We start from the raw sequence: 6,007 nt of genomic DNA on the forward strand, positions 1-6,007 counted from the left end.
GATCTTCCCTCCCACCTTTCCTGTGAAATGATGGTATGAGCTCCTAACTTCTAGCAAGAAGAAAGAGCTTCACTGAAAGCCATTGATTGCACCTGAAGCAGTGGATACCTCCCAGCTGTCACCGAGACATGCTGGCAAGGCAAGTAGGCAGGGCATGGAATATTTCGGCAGTATTGGGGCACCGAGGTGAAATCACCAAATAGATGAAGGTTTGAGACACTGCTCCAATGTCTCTTTATTTCTACAATGAAAAGTATTGATTTTTACAATTACATAAACAACATACACTGAAAAGAATTTAAAACCGTAGAAAATTTAAGAGAAAAAGTATAAAATTCAACACTTTCATATAGATATTAACTTATTAGTGATCGTCTTTTCAGGTATCTGTCTATGAATGTGTGCACTTACATACACAAATATAACATTTTACATACATGGAATACATTCATGCTTTTTTTCCCCATAAATGCCTTTTATAAATACAGTCTTCTTGCGTTTTGCTTGTCTGCATCCCACTCTACCAACAAAAGCTAGCAAACTGGTGTGCATGTCTGCATACGTTCCTTGGAGTTCATTTATCTACAAACAAATATAAGTAGGGACTTTGGGTCATCGTATTATATAATAAAAGTAGGTTCATATTATACATCTGTCTCTGCATTTTGCTTTTACCATTTAAGAATACATCATCGTGATGATTAGTTTTATGTGTCAACTTGACTGGGCCACAGGGTACCCAGATCGTTGGTCAAATATTATTATGAATGTTTCTGTGAGGGTGTTTCTGGATGAGAATAACATTTTCATCGATGGAGTTGAGTAAAGACCCTCCATAGTGTGGTAGCCTAATGCAATCAGCCGAATGTCTGGGCAGAATGATAAGACCAGCCTTCCCAAGCAGGAGAGAATTCTCCGGCTATTGCCTTCAGGCATCATCTATACCATTGGCTCTTTCAGGTCTCTGCCTGCTGGCGCACACTTGCCAGTCTCCATAATCATGTAAACCAACTCCTTATAACAAATCTTTATGTTATATATATATACACACACACATATATATACATATATATGTATATATCTCCATATCCTATTGTTTCTGTCTCTCTAGAGAACCCTAATACAATCATTTTAAACATAAGAGTTTCCAGATGACCCAGAAATTCCACTCCCAGGTACATACCCAAGATAAATGAAAACATATGTCCACACAAAAACTCATACACAATCGCCCACAGCAACATTATTCATAATAGCCAAAGAGTGGAAATAACCTGCATGTCTACCAATGGATGAACAGATAAATAAAATGTGGCACATCCATGCAATGGAATACTATTCAGCAAAAAAGAAAAGAAAATATCCATGCTACAACATAGATGAACTTTGAAAATATTATGCTAAGTTGAAAGAAGCCAGACAGACAAAGAACCACGTGTTATATGATTTTATTTATAAGAAATGTCCACAGTAGGCAAATCTATAGTGACAGCAAGTGGATTAGTGGTTGCCTAGAGCTATGGGAATGGAGTAATTAGGGGTGGGATGTGTGGCCAAGTACGGGGTTATGGAGTTTCTTATTGGGGTGATGAAAATGTTCTAAAATTAGGTAGTGGTAATGGTTGCACAATTTTGTGAATATACTAAAAACCACTAAATTAAAAAAAAAGAATACATCATGGCACTGAGAAAGGCTAACATCCCTTTTGCGATATTCCTACCAGAAGCACATGACCAGCTTCTAACTATGAGGAAACATCAGACAAGACAAAACTGAGAGGCGTCCTGCAAAACAGCTGGCCTGCACACCTCGAAAACATTGGGGTCAAGAGAGACAATAAAGGACCAAGGAGGTTCCCCAGACTGAAGAAAATGAAAGAGACATGACAAGTAAACACAACGTGAATCCTAGATTGGATCCTAGAGACCTAAGTTTGTTTTGTTTTGTTTTGTTTTTGCATAAAGGACGTCACTGGGACACTTTGCTGTGGACTAAATATTAGTGTTATACCAACGCTCATTTCCTGACTTTGCTACTTATGCTGTGATTGTGGAAGAAAATATCCTCATTTTGAAGATATACATACTGAAGTATTTAGGTAAAAAGAAGAATAATGAAAAATTATCTCTCTCTACTCAGAGAGACACAGTAAGCACACAAATATGGTAAAATGTTAACAACTGGAAAATCTGAAGGAAGGGGAATATAAAAATTGTTTGCACCACTTTTGCAATTTTCTAGAAGTTTCAGATTATTTTATTTATTTCAAAATAAAAAGTTAAAAAGAATACATTGTGACGATCTTTCCCAGTCACTGGTGTAAGTCTAACCCGAGCTTTCAGTGGCTGCATGGCATTTCATTATCTGCGTGAACGAGGCTTTGTCAAGCATTCTTCAGCTGATGGGCATTGGTTTTGGGTCCGGTTCTTGCCATAAAATTTATATATATATGAATCCTTACACGTTGGTGCTTTTATTTTCTTAGGGTAGAGTGCCAGAAGTAAAACTGGTGGGAAGAAAGGTAGGTCATATTTTTTAAATTAATTAATTAATTATTTTCAATTGACAAAAATTGTACACATTTATCACACACAACATGATGTTTTGCAATATGTATACATTGTGGAATGGCTAGATGGAGATTAACATGTGCACTATCTCACATACTTGTTATTTTTGGTGGTGAGACCACAAAATCTACTCTCAGCAATTTTTAAGAATGCGGTATATTGTTATTAACGATAGTCACCATGTTGTTCAATAGCTCTCTTGAACTTACTCCTCCTAACTGAAATTTTGTATCCTTTGATCAGCATCTCCCCAACCACACCCCTGCCCCAGTCCCTGGTAACCACCTTTCTACTCTCTGCTTCCATGAGTTCAACTTTTCTAGATTTTACAAGTAAGTGGGATCATGTGGCATTTGTCTTTCTGTGCCTGGTTTATTTCACTTATCATAATGTTCTCTAGGTTAATCCACATTGTCACAAATGACAGGATTTCCTTCCTTTTTTAAGGCGGACTACTATTCCATCGTGTGGATATACCACATTTTCTTTATCCATTCATCCATTGATGGACATTTAGGTTGATTCCATATCTCTGCACTTTTATTTTAATAGCTATTGCTATAGTACTTTCCAAAAAGGCTATGCCATCCATTTTTCTAATAGTATATAAGAACTTTCTCCTAATTCTTTTTTTATTGAGAAATAATTTTATGATTTTTTTCTTTTTTTAAAATTTCAGAATATTACAGGGTACAAATGGTTTGGTTACATGGATTGCTTTTGTACTGCTTGAGTCAAAATTATAAGTGTGCGCATCTCCCAGAGAGTGTACCTTGTACCCGTTAGGTATGATTTCACCCATCTCTCCCTTCCCCCTCCCACCTGCATGATTTCTGTTGAGTTTTACTTCTATCTATTCACACGAGTGCCGATTGGTTAGTTCCAATTTAATAGTGTTCTCCTAATTCTTGTAAATATTGGGTGTCACGCTTCTTAATTTTTTAAAATGGCATTATTCTAATTTGCATTTCTTTAACTACTAGTGAAGTTCCACATCTTTTAATATCTTTATCAGTCTTTCAATTTGCTTTTGTGAAAATGAATTGCCTCTTCAAATATTTTGCCCATTTTTCGACTTGCTTACTACTTTTTTCTTAAACTTTATTTTTTCTTAGTGATCTTTCAGCATGCATTGAAAAAAATCTCCCCCCACCCTCACTTTATCATTATCCAGTTGACTTTACTCATAACATAGTCAAATACATTTGTCTTTCCTAAGATAGCTTCCAGATTTGTTGTCTTGACTTAAAAAGTCTCCCCTATCGGAAGGGTAAGACATAGTTGCTTCAATTTTTTTGTATGATTTTTATTTAATTATTTTTACATTTTGCATTTAATGTATCTTTCTTTTTGAATATGAAGTCAGAAAAAAGTTTAACTTTATATACAGGTATATATTTTTTGACGAGTAGCTCATGGTGCCAGCAGCATGTAATACATAAATCACACACCAACCCAGAGGCACAGCGCAAGTAGTGATTAGAAGCCAAACTGCCTAATTTGGGATCCGAGCTCTGCCACTTGCTAGCTGTGTGACCTTAGGGAAGGCACTTAACTTCTCTGTGCCTCACTTCTCTCCTTTGTAAAATGGAGTCATAATAGAACTTACATGATGAGGTTGTTATGATAATTAAATGAGTTAGTGTAAATGTGTAATACCAGTTCCTAGACCGAGGTCGGAGTAAGATTTAGTATTAGTATTTTTCAGCTGCAAAGCCTCTTACTCCGCAGGTCTCAGGGTTGGAGAGCTCTCAAATGCCTAGTCCTTTTCAGGGACTCTCAGGCAGCCATCACTGCCCTCCCTGCTGGGAGGTCCAGGGTCTCCACCAGCAGACCCTCGTCCTGCCCCAGGGCTCCTGGCTGTAGTCCGCAGACACTCATCCTGCCCGACGGGGCAAACTCCCACAGGACGAAGACAGCCCGCTGCAGCCCCTGCCGCTCCTTGGCTCAGGAGAGGAGGCAGGAGGGTGAGGGGGGCAGTCTGTGGGAAGGGCCTCCCGGTCATCTTCCAAATCCCCCTTGCCCAGACCTCCTCAGCTCTTCCTGGTCACAAAGCCAAGTGGCCAGGCAGGGCGGGTGGGTGAGCAGTCCCAGGCCTCGAAACTTAGCACCTGTCTTCTTCGCGTTCGTTTATGAGGCCGTGTGCGTGTGCAGGGCACATGAGCACCTACACACGTACTCTCTGCGAAGCAAACCTCGGAACAGTTTGGGGGGCTCTTTGCACCTTGCGAAAGGTCAGTTTAAGGGACTGAGGTTAGGAATGCACCAAACATAGTTCTTGTAAATATTCTTATATTCACTGAAGTTAAACATTAATGCTTGGGGGTGTGGACACAGGCGCCCCTTATACTGACCTCAGGATCCAAGGTACCTGCTACTCTAGAAGCAGCCCTGACACCCGCCCTCCACCTATACAGCGGGAGGGAGATCAGCGATGGGTGGGGGCACCCATGGGTGCACAGCTCCCACGGAGTAGAGGGAGCCTGAGAGTCGGCTGCCATCGCCTGAGACCTGCCTGTGTTTCCGCCTTGTCACACCGTCTGGTGCTGGGAAGTTGTGCCGGGTAACTGTGTCGGGTCTGCAGACCCTTCGTGTTTCTCAGGTGTCTAGAGCAGGAAGGCGGAGCTCAGGGAGCGCTGTTACTGTTCTCACGTCACCTTGGCCATAAAGCCGCGTTGTCCCCACGGAGTTGGGGGGATGAATGAGCAGCAGGAAGGGAGGGGGCCTGGCACACTGACCCTGTCTCCGCCCAGTCCTGCTCAAGGTGCCCCTGCGCCCGGCACCTTTCTTCTGACAGCTAAGGGCGGAGTTTAAAGTGTTGGGAACACTATGTCCTCACTGGCATTAGTGTGTTCTCCAGCCCAGGGGCATAAGAGAGAGAAACGGTTGTAAGAAGGGAAATGGAAGGACATCATGGGCTGGGACGACGACCCCGCACCCAGCACCCCCCAAGCTCGGGGGAGGTGGGTGCCCCAGCCCCTCCCGGAACCCCCTGCCCCCTGCGCTGGACTCGGGCAAGCGCATCTGTTTTAAAGCCGTCCGAGGGTTGAGAAAGCCTGGGTGACCCTGGCTTCCTATTGCTGTCCGGTGCTCAAACGGCCCCGAATGGCATCGCTCGCTTCCAGCGAATGCGCAGAGAAGGAGAAGGGTTTCCTTTCACTCCCCTCCTGAAACCCTGCAGCGGGTTCTCATCCCTGCTGCCGGCACCTGGGGGCCAGGCTGCCGGGAGCCGTCAGGAGACGTGGCCATCGAGCCTCTGCACGTTTGCTTCCTGGTCGCTGAGTCTGGCCTCGAGCCTGAGAGATCCTGACGAGGGTCCAGAGAGAAAGGACGCATCTGTGTGCTGCCGCCTGCAGACGCACGCGCGGCCCTGCCTGCTGAACAGCGCACGTACCAATTCCTCGCGGAGCGCAAACCGCCCCACAGGCAGCAGCGA

The sequence above is a fragment of the Propithecus coquereli genome, unplaced genomic scaffold (genome assembly GCF_000956105.1).
Source record: "Propithecus coquereli isolate 6110/MARCELLA unplaced genomic scaffold, Pcoq_1.0 Scaffold171, whole genome shotgun sequence".
NCBI classification, from domain to species: Eukaryota; Metazoa; Chordata; class Mammalia; order Primates; family Indriidae; genus Propithecus; species Propithecus coquereli.